The sequence below is a fragment of the Muntiacus reevesi genome, chromosome 8 (genome assembly GCF_963930625.1).
Source record: "Muntiacus reevesi chromosome 8, mMunRee1.1, whole genome shotgun sequence".
Taxonomy (NCBI): domain Eukaryota; kingdom Metazoa; phylum Chordata; class Mammalia; order Artiodactyla; family Cervidae; genus Muntiacus; species Muntiacus reevesi.
The window spans coordinates 37,264,828-37,280,782 of NC_089256.1; the positions used below are offsets into that span (position 1 = coordinate 37,264,828).

General features: G+C 39.7%; 1 protein-coding gene across 2 annotated transcripts in view; it reads right to left on the reverse strand.

Moving 5' to 3' along the window:
- The window catches only part of SPICE1 (spindle and centriole associated protein 1), a 58,654-nt gene extending 56,365 nt beyond the window's left edge, over positions 1-2,289 (reverse strand). For both annotated transcript variants that reach the window (XM_065943656.1, XM_065943654.1), the window contains exon 1: positions 2,182-2,289. The gene's annotated coding sequence lies outside the window, so the exon portion shown is untranslated. The remainder of the gene's footprint in view (positions 1-2,181) is intronic.
- Positions 2,290-15,955: the final 13,666 nt, after the last annotated feature.

Genomic DNA, 15,955 nt, shown 5'->3' on the forward strand with positions numbered 1-15,955 from the left:
AAACTAATAGCTTCCTAATTGCTAAAATTATTGGTCCCTATTCTCTGACCTATTGGTTTCCTATTTCTCTGGCCCTTTCCATCTCTACAGATGCACACTCCTGGAACCTTGCCCCTCTTTTAGCTTCCATGACACACTTCCTCCTGGTTTCTCTCCTATTCTTTTCTCTTTTTCTTCACAGGCTCTGTAGGACCTCTTCACATTCTATGTAATCAAGGATCTTCACTCAGTTCTATGTCAGTCTTCTCTTCCTTCCATCAGACACCCTCTCTCTAGGTCCAAGAATTGTTTTTGAGAGTCTACACATGCCAGGCCCTGGCTGGACACTAGAGACACAATAATAAATGAGTTTAATATGGTGTCAGTTCTCATGGAGTTTACTTTCTAGATCACCAAAAGGCGGTTCCCATCTTCCCTCAGCAATCTCACCTACACCCTTGAGCAAAGCTATCAATGCACTGTGTACACAAATGCACTGTGAAAATGAGCCTCAAATCAAAGAGTCACACCTTTCCTCAAACCCCTAACGCTTGTTTCTAACCTGGCTTCTGCGCACATCTCCCAAATATCTCAAATACAATATGGCCAATATACAGCTTAGCATTCATGCCACCTCCCCACCAATCTCTAGTTCTTGATATATAACTGGCTTGGTCAGTAAACACTGCTGAATAATGCTGAACTACAGAATTACCATCCTTCTAGTTGCTCCAGTTTAAAACCTTAGCATCACCTTCCTGTCTCAAAGCTAATTAGATACCAGAATCTATTCATTCTTTCCCTCCAGTATCCCTTTCATGTCCCCTCTTCTGCATCTCTACCATGAATGCATTTTACAGGTTCTCATTATTTCTAATTGATTTTCCTTTCACACATTCTGTCACCCACTTCATCATCCATCTATTACTCCAACAAGTATTTGAAAGCACCTGCCAAGAGCCAGGCGACAGAGACAGCAAGGAAGCAGAATAACTGTGGACTCTGACAGAACTTAGAGTGCCAGACCACAATTAAATGAGCAATTGCAATAAAAGGCTAATGTTGGAAGGAAATTCAGTGCCAAACAAATACCTAACTTACTGTAATTAGTGAGAAAAGGCCACCTCCTCCAACTCCCCTAAAAACGTTTAAGCTGAGAGCAGAACTATGAATAGAAGTTAGAAGTGGGGGAAAGAATGCTACAGGTTGGGGGCGGGGGAGTGCATTTACAAAGGGTTTGAGTGGTTCTATTTGACTAACAAATATTTGAGAGGGTTAGAAAGAGGACGAAGAGAAAGGCAGAGGCCAGAACGTGGCCCTGAGCCCCACAGGAATTGGAACACAATCCTAAAGACATTCAGGAAACACTGAAAGGTTTTAAGCAGGGGTAATTATGATGGGATTTATCCTACCCACTCTGGATAGTGGAAAACTGATCAAAGGGAAACAAGACTTCTTTTCGAACACTGTCCCTCCAGTCATTCCTACCCAGATATACAGATGGAGTTTAGCTCTCCACACTTCACTACCTTCCTCAAAAGATTTTAACAGCTCTCCCCTGCAAAGAGGAATCCAACTCAGCTTGGCACTCAGGCCCTTTCCTCGCTCCGGGTGGCCTGGCTGACTTTTCCGTGCAGTCTTTTCTCCTCTCACATCTCCCACACATCCTAAAACAAAGCTTTCGTCTTCGTATACAGTCCCAGCCTCTCAAGCTCAGCTTTGAACACCTGTCACACTTGCACTCCCTTTCCACGGGGTTAACTCTCACTCACTCTTCAGAACTCATTCAGGGGGACCCTCCTGACAAACCCTTTCGACTTAAACGATCCGCCGTGTCCCCAAGTACTCTGGGGAGTTGATCTTTCTCCTGCGTGATCGGAAATTCCTTGAAAAATACATTACGGCACATCAATCTCTAGCTCTATGCGGAAGTGACCGAAAGCAAAGCGCAGGCGCACTCTCAGGATGCTCTCACACGTAGTGCGCTAGACACAAACACATCCAGACACGCATCCTAACAGGCACATGCACTCGCAAAACACATGGAGTCGCAGGTGCATTTTGTAATAAGGATCCTCAACCCAGACGCCTGAAACCCCAGGAAACAGAGAGGAAGACGCCACCACCACACGCCCCGCCCTGTAGCCCGGGTTCCTAAGACTCCGTGGGGCTGCACGCCTCCGCCCCATCATTGCAACCTGCCTTGTCGTTCCCCGACAGCTGCCTCCACCACGACTAAAACCTCAAGCTCCAGAACCGTCCGCCCCGCCACAAGTTAACTCAGCTCGCCACTTCCGGGATGTCGCCTAGGTTACCGGAGCCCCACCCCATTCTCTTGCGTATATCCGGCAAGACCAGTGCGCAGACGCCTCTCAGTTTGGCTTGTAGTAGGGGATTACTAGTAGTAGTAAAGTCGTTAAGTCGTGTCGGACTCTTGCGACCGCATGGACTGTAGCCTGCCAGACTCCTCTGTCTATGGGATTCTCCGGGCCAGAATACTGGAGTGGATTGCCGTTTTCTTCTCTGGGGCGTTGGGGGGGGGGGGGGGGAATCTTCCCGATCTTGGAATCGAACCCGGGTCTCCTGCACTGCGGGCAGATTCTTTACCGACTGAGCTATAAGGGAAGCCCAGGGGATTACTAGGAGATCTCGAAGAGTCCGACACGACTGAGCAACTGAATTTAACTGAGGAGATTAAAAGGATTTTCTGTGTCCTGCCTTGCCCGGGTGTGCCCAGAGCAGAGTTCCCGGCAAAGCTTTGGAGGATGGGCGTGTAATAGCATTAGTCAGATTCTTGTGAATTCTCGAAAAGAAAGATGTAGCTCTCCACCCCAAGCTTCACATATCACATTTACTTGCTTTCACTTGTGTTTATTCAAAAATGTTTATTAATACCTACCAGTGTGCCAGAGACGGTTACGACGGGGTCCCTATCCTCAGGAAGCTTACTGTATAATAGGAAACAACTATCAACAATACAAAGATAAGATTAAAATTGTGACAAGTGCTAAACATTAGGCATACTAACTAGATACTAAATTTACAGGATTATTTGAATTACTAGAAGGGCTGAAAAGCAAGGATGAATAAATTACCAAAGAAGGGTAAAGCATTTCTGCAGGGGGAGCCACAAATGCAAAGGTGTGTGGCAAGTGCAAGGGAGTGGAAGAAGTCCAGTATGTCTGGTGTTCAGAGAGCAGTGGGAGCTTGATATAAGTAAGGTTGTCCTAATTGGGGGAAGCCAAGACAAACAAAAGCTGTTTGGCCCATGTCAAGATCTTTACAAAGCATTTCATTGGTTAACAGAGTAAATTTGCTCCAATAATGCAACCTCCTTTAGCTCTTGGTTTTCAACTGAAAGGACACACCTGTACATGGGTCACCAAGTACATGTTCAGTATCTTCTAGATGCAGAGAACTGCCTTCTAATAGTTTCTGCTCTGGTTGAGAAAGTTTGATATAGTTCTATTCAATGGTCAATTAATATAATCATCCCCCTGCATACATCTTCAACTCTCTGCCCTTCTCTGAGTTCCTGTAAACTTGGCAAAACCACAGTCCTGGATAACTCAACAGTGGATTTACTAAGTGCCTATATCCTTGCAGGTGAAACTGGAAGACGAAAAACACTCAGCCATACTGACTTTAAATTCATGATCACAAATTTTAAGTGACCCTTTAAAGATGACTGAAGATCATATTATATTATAATGAAGCAGAATTCTCTGCTTCATTAATTCTCCTACCCTCCTAGATGACAACTTTATACTTCCTCTTATGCTCCAATATCTCTTCTGTCCTGAGTCTCAGCCAGTGACCTTGCTGTCTACTTCATTGACAACACTGAAGCTATATGAAGAAAATGTCCATAAGCTCCTATCACTAATTCAATCCACCTGTCAGCATCTTTACTCATGAACCTGCTTTCCAAACTCAACAAAATCTGAACATAAGAAACACAAACAACGTTACGTCAAGGTACATGATAATCAAATCCAGTGATAAAAAAATCTTAAAAGCAGTCAAAGAGAAGACATTACAGAGAAACAAAAATAAGGATAACAGCATATTTCTCATTAAAAATGTTGCAAGCAAGAAAACAATACATTAAAACATTCTTTTAATGTATTAAAAGAAAAAAGCTGTTAACCCAGAATTCTGTGTCTGTCAAAAATAAATTTCTTAAGTTAGGGAAGAAAAAAATGCTTCCCCACATAACTAATAGAATTTATCACCAGCAAACCCCCACCCACATTATGAAAAATGTTAAAGTAGGTACTTCAAGCAGAAGAAAAATGATATCAGATGCAAATCTGGATTTATACAATGAAAATGGAAAATGGAAAATCTACACTGGAAATGGCTACAGGAGTAAATATATAGATTATTTTTCTTACTCTTTAAATCTTTTTAAAAAATAATTGACTACTTTGGACTTCCCTGGTGGGCCAGCACTTAAGAATCTGCCTGCCAATTCAGGGGACTCAAGTTCGATCCCTGGTCCAGGAAGATCCCACAGGCCTCTGAGCAACTAAGCCTGTGTGCCACAACTACTGAGCCTGCATGCTGTAGTTACTGAAGCCTGCATGCCCTAGAGTCTCTGTTTCACAACAAGCGAAGCCACCACAATGAGAAGTCCACTATGTGAGAAAGCCCACATGCAGCAAGGAAGATTCAGTGTAGCCAAAAATATATAAATAATATTTTTAAAATATATATAATTGACTACTTAAACAAGTATAATAAAAATGTACTGTAAGGTTTATAATATATATAAGTAAAATGCATGGCAACAATAACATAAAAGTCAGAGGAAGTATGTTATTGTAAGACACTTATACTATTCCCAATGTGTTATAAAATTACTTGAAGGTAGATTGTGATAAGTTAAAGATGTATGCTATAAACTCTAAAGCTATCACTAAAACAGTAAGAATTATAGCTAACAGAAATGGTATCTATAAAAAGATATAAAACAGATAATAAAAATAGTTGATTAATCTAAAAGTAGTCAGAAAAGTGCAAAAAAAGAAATAACAGATGAGAGATAGAAAATAGCAAGTTAATAGATATATATTATTACATTAAATGTAAATAGTCTAAATACTTTGTCTATAAAACAGGTGATATGTAGGCTTTAAATATGTGAAGTTTGTTGTGTGTCGATTATACCTCAAGAAAGCTGTTTACCTGGCATTCTCTGGGTGGTCCAAATATGAGCCAGAAAACTCCCCAAGTCATAACAAGCCCCACTTCTGCTTAGCCCACCTCCAGTTTCTGCATCCCAGATTATAATCAGAATATTTCTGAAGTCTTCCCGTTATTTCACCATTAACCTTTTCACTCCCTGTTGTCTGAGACTCTGCCAAATGCAAATGATGCTTTCTATAACAAATGCTGAATTAATAGTCTATTTATTCTCATGTCAATAGTCTTTGTTTCCACAACTGCTTCTATTCTTTATGTCATTTCTTTTAATATGGGGAAGACTCTTTTACAGTACTACCTTGAGAAGAATCACTTTTTGTATGTTCTGATTTTTTAAATATAGAAATGCCTAAGAGCACTGTGTGTTCAGTTGTGTCCAACTCTGTGAGTCCATGGACTATAGCCCATCAGGATCCTCTGTCCATGGAATTTTCCAGGCAAGAATACTGGCCTGGGTAGCCATTTCCTACTCCAGGGGATCTTCCTGACCCAGCCATTGAACCTGCATCTCCTGCATTGGCAAGCGGATTCTTTTACCACTGCACCACCTGGGAAGCCCAGAAATACCTAAACTGGGCTGTAAATCATAAAGATCTCGGTTTGGCAGTGAGGAGCAAAAAATAGGGAAGCTGGGAGACATGATCAAATCAGGACAATCCTAGGCAGATTGTTGCAGAGGTTATGGTTTGGCTTCCTGGACTGACTGCTACAGAGATTGTGGGTCAAGTTCTATTGTTATATATCATCTGGTCATTGTCTGCTAGTCACAGATACCACCATGACTAGCAAACAAGATCTAGAGCAAATGCGATTTGTGCACCACTGATCATGTCAATGAGTTGAGAGTGATTTATATATCTTGTAGAGTTTACATCAAAACATTAGTTAATTCTGCCAAAGTTAATGATAAATTCACCTTATAGTCTTTTCTACTTGTATAATTCTTGTGTAATATTTTCTACTTGTATAATTCTCTCTATTGAGAAGACTGCTCTGATTGTTAGGATAAACAATGACCCATCATATTCTCCAATGAGTCAGGTACAGTACCTGAACAATCAAGGGTGGTCTCCTTTTGTAGCTTGTATCTGTGTCAGAATTTCCATCGTTGATGGTTTCTAGATTTAAAGTCATAGTGCATAAACAAGTCTTAGAATACTATTACTAAAGTGCATAAAGTCATGGTCTGAGGCAAACGAGGCCATGTGTTCTGTCTGCGAGGAAATAGCAGCCTAAAGGGGCACACGAAAATCCAAGAAAAAAAGACTTTATCAAAACATAAAATCAAAACCAAGAAGTTACATATTTAGATCTCTACTAGTCTCTTCCAAGTGGCAAGTATTTGGCCCGTCACCCTACAAAGGCTATTGAATTCAAATTTAGAATTAGCCAGGACTGATCAATAAACTTTATTAATTGATTCTTTCTCTGGGAGAAGGAAAACTAGCAGAGACATAGGTTAATGTGTATAAGGTAATTTGTCCATGTAGGTGCAAGTGGAATAGTCATTGGCTATAATTCTCTATGACCTCATTTGATGAGACTAGAGTAGACTATAGATTTTCATCATGAAGGTCTAATGATGAATGATGTATCCAACAGTCATTAAGGTTGAGGACAGAGGGTCCTATTTGGGACAATCTAAGTAGAGTGTTGCTGAATATGAATATGTTCCAATCGAACAATTATAATAAAGGGGGGGAGGAGAGAAGGGAGCTCTATGGGTAGACAGCATCAGTGATCTACATAGTAATAGAGAATGAAAATGATTATCAGTAAGCAGGTGAAAAACAAAACAAGAATTAGACAAGGGTCCTGGTGTAATGTCTTGGTTGGTATTTGTTCATTTTTCCAAGCCCATGTCTTTATCCCAAAGGTCTTGGGTCAAATGTCTATTTCCAAAGGTCAGTTGCTTCTAGAGAATCTGTAACAATCCTTAACTTGAAGTTCCTATTGGAGTAGCCTTCCAGTTACATGAACTCTGAGTTTTTTCTTTAGCTGTGAAAAGTTAAGTCAAAAGTTGACTTGCTAAAGTTTCACTAATATACTTTTTGTTTAAAAATGATTACAGAAGACAACTTAGGCAATGCAAACAAACTATATATAACACTTCATGAAGTAGACAGTCTATTTGTGAAGAACTACAAAATGGAGTAGAAGGAAGGAAGCTTTTATTGGCTATAGAAAAGAGAAAAATAGAAAATATGATTAGCTGGGGCCACACAGTTCACCATGTTTGGGTGAGAAGGCCAAGAGCTGGCTTGCACTTAGGGATTGACTGACTAGATATACTACATTTCTGGTAAAGTGGAGCATTTACAGAGATGAAAAAGTTATCTAAGTTTTGGTTTACTAATGTGACACCCTTGGCGAGAGTGACTCCATCTTGGGCCTAGAAAGGTATTTCAACAGTTGTTTAACAATACCTAATAAGGTCCCTTCCATTGAGGTTCAAGAGAGGTTTTTATCCAGTGTCTCCTCCAACAGATGAAATTTTTTAGTTGATGATTATCAAAAGTCAAGCTATGAAGGAAGGGAAGGAAGGGAAGTAGCTCAGTCATGCCCAACTCTTTGCGAGCCCATGGACAGTAGCCTGCACAAAGCTCCCCCATCCATGGGATTTTCTAGTCAAGAATATTGGAATGGGTTGCCGTTTCCTTCTCCAGGGAATCTTCCCGACCCAGGGATTGAACCCAGGTCTCCCACATTTGTAGACAGACACTTTACCATCCAAGCCACCAGGGAAGTCCTTTTTTTCCCCCCCAATTATTTTTATTAGTTGGAGGCTAATTACTTTACAATATTGTAAATATTGTATGGTTTTTGCCATACATTGACATGAATCAGCCAGAGATTTGCATGTGTTCCCCATCCTGAACCCCCATCCCACCTCCATCCCCATCCCATCCTTCTGGGTCATCCCAGTGCACTAGCCCTGAGCACTTATCTCATGCATCCAACCTGGACTGGTGATCTGTTTCAACCTTGATAATATACATGTTTCGATGTTATTCTCTCAGATCATCCCACCCTCACCTTCTCCCATAGAGTCCAAAAGTCTGTTTTATACATCTGTGTCTCTTTTTCTGTCTTGCATATCGGATTATCGTTACCATCTTTCTAAATTCCATATATATGCGTTAGTATACTGTGTTGGTGTTTTTCTTTCTGACTTAGTTCACTCTGTATAATGGACTCCAGTTTCATCCACCTCATTAGAACTGATTCAAATGAATTCTTTTTAATGGCTGAGTAATAGTCCATTGTGTATATGTACCACAGCTTTCTTATCCATTTGTCTGCTGATGGACATCTAGGTTGCTCCATGTCCTGGCTATTATAAACAGTGCTGCGATGAACACTGGGGTACGTGTGTCTTTTTCAGATCTGGTTTCCTCGGTCTGTGTGCCCAGGAGTTGGATTGCTGGGTCACATGGCAGTTCTATTTCCAGTTTTTTAAGGAATCTCCACACTGTCCTCCATAGTGGCTGTACTAGTTTGCATTCCCACCAACAGTGTAAGAGGGTTCCCTTTTCTCCACACCCTCTCCAGCATTTATTGCTTGTAGACTTTTGGATAGCAGTCATTCTGACTGACATGTAATGTACCTCATTGAGGTTTTGATTTGCATTTCTCTGATAATGAGTGATGTTGAGCATCTTTTCATGTGTTTGTTGGTCATCTGTATGTCTTCTTTGGAGAAATGTCTGTTTAGTTTTTTGGCCCATTTTTTTATTGGGTCATTTATTTTTCTGGAATTGAGCTGCAGGAGTTGCTTGTATATTTTTGAGATTAATCCTTTGTCTGTTTCTTCATTTGCTATTATTTGCCCCCATTTTGAAAGCTGTCTTTTCACTTGCTTATAGTTTCCTTCGTTGTGCAAAAGTTTTTAAGTTTCATTAGGTCCCATTTGTTTATTTTTGCTTTTATTTCCAATATTCTGGGAGGTGGGTCATAGAGGATCCTGCTGTGATTTATGTCGGAAAGTGTTTTGCCTATGTTCTCCTCTAGGAGTTTTATAGTTTCTGGTCTTACATTTAGATCTTTAATCCATTTTGAGTTATTTTTGTGTATGGTGTTAGAAAGTGTTCTAGTTTCATTCTTTTACAAGTGGTTCACCAGTTTTCCCAGCACCACTTGTAAAAGAGGTTGTCTTTTTTCCATTGTATATCCTTGCCTCCTTTGTCGAAGATAAGGTGTCCATAGGTACGTGGATTTATCTCTGGGCTTTCTATTTCATTCCATTGATCTATATTTCTATCTTTGTGCCAGTACCATACTGTCTTGAGGACTGTGGCTTTGTAGTAGAGTCTGAAGTCAGGCAGGTTGATTCCTCCAGTTCCATTCTTCTTTCTCAAGATTGCTTTGGCTATTTGAGGTTTTTTGTATTTCCATACAAATTGTGAAATTATTTGTTCTAGTTCTGTGACGAATACCGTTGGTAGCTTGATAGGGATTGCATTGAATCTATAGATTGCTTTGGGTATTATACTCATTTTCACAATATTGATTCTTCCAATCTATGAATATGGTACATTTCTCCATGTATTTGTGTCCTCTTTGATTTCTTTCATCAGTGTTTTATAGTTTTCTATATATAGGTCTTTTGTTTCTTTAGGTAGATATACTCCTAAGTATTTTAATCTTTTTGTTGCAACAGTGAATGGTATTGTTTCCTTAGTTTCTTTTTCTGTTTTCTCCTTGTTAGTGTATAGGAATGCAAGGGCTTTCTGTGTGTTAATTTTATATCCTGCAACTTTACTATATTCATTGATTAGCTCTAGTAACTTTCTGGTAGAGTCTTTAGGGTTTTCTATGGAGAGGATCATGTCATCTGCAAACAGTGAGAGTTTTACTTCTTCTTTCCCTATCTGGATTCCTTTTATTTCTTTTTCTGCTCTGATTGCTGTGGCCAAAACTTCCAAAACTATGTTGAATAGTAGTGGTGAGAGTGGGCACCCTTGTCTTGTTCCTGATTTTAGGGGAAATGTGAATTCCTTGATCTATGAAGTAAGTGTCAAGGGAAGCTACCTTATCAAGTTCACCATAGGACTGGGTATAACACCTGACTCCCTTGCAGTATTTTGCCACATCTGCATGCAGCAGAAAAGAATCTAATATCAGGGGTGAAATTTCTAAAAGTATATGCCTTCCTATTAACAGTTCATAGGGATATAACCAATGTGTCTCTAAGACATATGAACAAAAGAGTTAGTTGGAGTAATTTTGGCCAAGAGAGCTCAAGGATTTCTGAGAGTTTTCCTAACTTTAATTTGAATATTTCATTAGTCCTTTGATCTTTCCCAGAAGTCTGTGGGTGGTAAGGATAGTATAGTTTTTGAGAAAGTGTGATGCCTTATTAAGTTCTTTCATAGTGGTCCATGAAATTGTGTGCCTTGGTCAGTTGACATAAAAGTTGGTATACCCCAAGTCTGAAATACAAAATCAAGCAACATTTTAGAGACTATGAAGAATGTTCAGCAAATATTTTTAGCAAGGAAATGCTGTAACCCATCCTAAAAATAAATAAATCCCATGGAGAGTGGGAGCTGGATAAAATCCATCTGAAGGTGTTCATAGGGTTCCTGGCCATGTCCCACCTTTACAGTTTTTCCAGGATTATATTGTTCACAAGTTGCACATGTCCCCAAAATAATCTCAACTGTGTTTTTAAAGTTTTCCCACCAATGCTGATTTAAAATAGTAAGCATTTTGTCCTCACCATAAGATAATGAGTAGTGTCATGGGGAAATTCAGCTAGTATCCATTTGAAGTCAAATGGCCATCTTGAGAGTCCCAACGGTTATCTAAGTGAAAGGTGCATCACCCTTCTTCCATTCTTCCTTTTGCAAATTATAGGCAGGGTTTTTGATGTGGATATTTGATCATGGCTTCTTTGACTCAGTCCAGAGATTTATCTTTGGGGGTTTAGTTAGTATCATAACCTTGGTTAAGCCTGATGGTTTGGCAAAGCAATCTACTAGAGCATCTCCTTTAACTTCCATTTGACCTTTTTATCTCTGGCACCATGGGCTTCAAACTTATAATAGCCATCTCACTGGGAAGTTGAAGTACATCTAAAAATTCTTTAACTAGTTGTCCACTTTTGATGGGGATTCCAGCAGAAGTGAGAAATCCTTTTTGTTTCTGAAATGTCATGTACCACTCCAGAAGCATACCTGCTATCTGTATGTGTGTTTATTCTCTGGTCCTCAGCTAGTTGACAATCTCTAATAATAAGTTTTTATAAATTCTGTCATCTGGACTAGTTTTCTCTCAGGTAGAGGACTATGTTGATAGATTGAAATTAGTGATAGAGTGATCATCTCCAGTTTCTATTTTGAAGTATAACCCATCAACAAATATTATATCAGGATTCTCAATGGGAGAATCCTCTCTAATAAAGTTTAGCAACATACTGAAAGGTCCTAATTGAAGCAAGCCAATTTGGAGGTTCCACTTCTTCTGGTAAGGGCAGAAGAGTGGCAAAATTCAGGGTGTTGCACAGTTAATGAGAGAGAAGTAATGTGAGAGGCAGAAGGCAACAGAAATTCATAAGAAGTTAAGTGACTGACTTAACAGTATTGTATATTCTTAGTAAAGTCTTTACCCCATGTAGATCTGTAAGGTCAAGATGGAGCCTAGAATGAATTTAGCAGGAGCATCAACAAGTTTTTCAGTGGCAGCATTGCACTAGGACAAGGGGCATCAGCCTTGCAACTGGAGTGAGAGTAAGGCTATGGTAAGTGGTGGGTGTCTGATGGTTCTCATGATGTTCATTTAAAACACCGAGTTTTGTCTAGAACACTCATGTACAAATAGACAAAATTGTTTGCTGTTATGATTGTTTTTCAGGAAGTCTAGGGAAACAAACTATTGAAGAGCTTTCTTCAGATTCTAGAAGGCTTGTTTAACACTTGGGCTTCCGAAAGACAGTGTCTCTTACTGAAGACATTTCATAGAGAGATGTCATAATCTCAGAAAAACTTGCTGAAATATTTAGATGTCATCTCAATTGAAGTTTTATGACAAGTTTAGGACAGGTTTGGGATAGTCTTCATTCCATCACAAGAGAATGTTTTTCCCTCCTTAACTAGGTCATGCCTTAAACAATGCACTATGTTTTGGCATAATGCAATTTATCTTTTTTGAAACTTCATATGTCCATTCCGCTAAGGCTGAGAACAAGTACATTAAATCCCTTTTACAGGCTTCTCTGAACAAAATAGAAGATCATCTACATATTAATATCAGAACTGAATCACAATGGCAATTTGAATCTTTTACTTCCTGATTACAAATCAAAAAAAAGGAGGGGTTATCAGTGAACCCCCGGAGCCCAGCTGCCCATATTTGAGTGTTGTCCAGTCAGTTGAAGGCAAAAAGATGTCAACTTGTCCTGATGTAGAAAATACACACTGAGAAAGGCAGAGCAATAGTCTGCTGCAGTGAAGCAGGTAATGTGGGGAAGAACTGATGACAGCACAGTATTTAAGTTAGGTAAGTTCCTTGAACTGCAAGGAATTCCAACCAGTCCATTCTAAAGGAAATCAGGCCTGAATATTCATTGGAAGGACTGATATTGAAGCTGAAAATCCAATACTTTGGCCACCTGATGCGAAGAAATGACTCATTTGAAAAGACCCTAATGCTAGGAAAGATTGAAGGCGGGAGGAGAAGGAGATCATAGAGGATGAGATGGTTGGATGGCATCACCGACTCGATAGATATGAGTTTGAGTAAGCTCCGGGAGTTGGTGCCGGACAGGGAAGCCTGGCGTGCTGTAGTCCACGGGGTCACAAAGAGTCAGACACGACTGAGTGAACTGAACAGAACTGAATGGGGAAGAAAGGGTAACAACTGTATTGATATCCCTGAGATCTTGAACAAATCAATATTTTTGTCCATTTGGTTTTCTTTACTGTCAGGACAGAAATGTTACAAGGGTTAGTGCAGGTTATGAAAAGGCCTTTGGATATAAAGCCCTTGACCACAGATTTGAAGCTTTCCTTTGCTCTGTGTGTATATGTGTTAGTCACTTAGTCGTGTCTGACTCTTTGTGACCCGATGAGCTGTAGCCCACCAGGCTCCTCTGTCCATGGGATTCTCCAGGCAAGAATACAGAAGTGGATTGCCACTTCCTTCTACAGGGGATCTTCCTGTCCCAGGGATCGAACCCAGGTCTCCTGCATTGTAGGCAGATTCTTTGGGGAAGTTTGGATAAGAGTTTGGTAGGATCTATCTGGACTTTAATAGATTTCATTCAAATTGTTTTTCTTATGCCAATACCCATGAAAATTTTAGCCCATAGGGAGTTTGGTAGTGTCAAGATCTTCATCTGGAGTACACATGAAGTATAGTGGAGAAGGGAAGGTTTATACAGAGCAGACACAACTTGATAATGAATAGCCAAGCCTCTGAAGCCAGAAGTAGTCCCTCTTGTATGCATTTAATATTACACTTCCACTTGCAGAGTATATCTCTCCATAATAAATATATAGGGTTGGTATCACAGAGCAGGAAGGAATGTTTTTCAGTCAAAGACTCAAGGGTTGTAGTTAAGGAAGAATCTGTGGGTTATCTGAAATACCTATCACTATGTGCTTTGCTTACTCCAAAGAAGAGACTGAACAAAGATGGCAGGACTTGATGGAAAAAGAGTGTTGTGGAAAGATATTTTCTAGTTTCATCCTTTTGTTTGTTGATAATTGAGTTATGGTCTATGGTCCAATCAGCCTTTATTGGAAAAGATGGAGGCATGGCTTTTAGGAGAGTTTGACCAGAATTGATGGATTTTTTTTTGACTCTGAGGTTTATCATGGAAAGAGGGATTCTGTAGGTCCCTCTCTACATCAGTCCAACCAGTTTTGCAATCCAGAATTTAGCATCATAAGTTTCTGATCAACATGAGTACAAGTTGATATAGGTCAGGTAACCCTGGGTCATATGCACCCAAAGAATTCCAAATTCTTCCATGAATATTTGCTGGTATTGTTTGGGTTCAGGGAAATTTTTCACTATAGTTACTAATTCCCCCTCGGTACAAGGTTAAATTTTACTGCTGTCTGTATACCTAGCTTATGGGAGTGCCGGGGTTCAGACCCAGCAGGATCCAGGGGAACCCTCAGGATAAACGGTGTTGGTGAGAGAAGACAGACAGACACACACACAGACGTTGTGTAGAAGAGGTAGCTTTTTTTTTTTTTTATTTTTAGGATAGCTCAGTTTTTATAGAATGAATGTTACCTCCCACTTAAGTCACCACATATTACATCAGATATTGGTTTGTGCTTCCGTCAATATTTTTTCCCCATGTTTTTCCCCTAAGCATTCATCTAGAACGTTTCCAATTACAGGGTTTATATTTAAATATCCCGTACATAATCTTCTTGCCTCAATGGCCTAACATTCTCACTCTAACAAAAACAATGTTTCATAAATCTCAGGTATAGTGTAAATTCTTTGGACAATAAAACAGTACATGGGAAGGGTTACAGTAACATGTTTGACATTTCTGAAAATAGTACCATGAGAAAAACCTGATATTTTTCTTTACCTGAAACCACAAAATCTCAATTTACAATGACTAACTATTAAACAGCAAAAACACCTCTAAAGCAGCAAAACACCTCTATTAATAGTAAGATAATGGCAATAAAGCTGGTTAATATATCTTCTATTAAAATCCTATATACCCCATTTTCTAATTTTACAAAAATACCCATAATACCCCATGTTGTTTAAAGAAAGGGAAACAATGAACAAATAGCAACAAGGAAATAGCAATAGTGAAAACCCTTTCAACCAAGGAGGAAGTAAACTAAAACAGTATATCTACTTCTAAATCTAAACACCTCTACTCTTTTCTATTCTAGAACATTATAATCTTTTAAGCAAGCAGCCAAACTATACCTGTGGCCTTTTCTTTTATGACTTGATGTTTATGGTCGTGTCCTGAGCCAGAGCAATCTTGAGCATTTCCAAAAAGGCTTGGACTTTTCTAGTGAGGCCTTATTACTATAAATTATCATTTCCAAAAATTAATAGAAAGCCCAACAACAGTAAGAAAGAAGGAAGAAAGGGACATACCGGGCCCCTGGGACAACCTCGAGGGGAAGAGCTGCCTTGCAGATTCCTTTCTTGTCCCGGTGGCTCCCAACATGGGAGGGATGAACTCTTAGAAGTAACTGGCATTTGGGGATTTTAAAAGAGTTGTTGAGAAAAGGTAAGAGGTCTGGACAAGATGGGGAGCTAAGATCTCACATACCACATGTGCAGAAAAGAGAGTAAGTAGAAAGATAAGAGGAGATGGGGGAACTGGCTGTGGGAAGGCAACTGGAAGACAAGGAGGGGGGGGACTTGCTATGGAAATGAGTCTATATTGTTTGTCAAATTTGTTTGTCAAATTTGTTAATTAGCTTTGTCCAAACAATCTTTTAGTGAAGCAATTTGTAACAGTTTTATTTCAAGTATTCTGCAAACCAGTTTAAAAAAAAATGCTTTGCATTAAGTCAGAGAAGTTTATTTTCTTTTTTAAGGTGCCTCTCAAATGAAAGGTTTTGTTTAAACCCAGTGTTCCACACAGTTGGAGTTGAAGGCCCAGGTCATCCTTGGTGCAGTTATGCCGTTTGAAACACAGGTGCAAGAGTTAGAACTGTAGGGACTTCTGTGGAAGTCCAGGAAGTAAGACTCTACGCTTCCACTGCACAGGGCACAGATTCGAAACCTGGTGGGGGAACTAAGATCTCACATGCCACACATCCAGAAA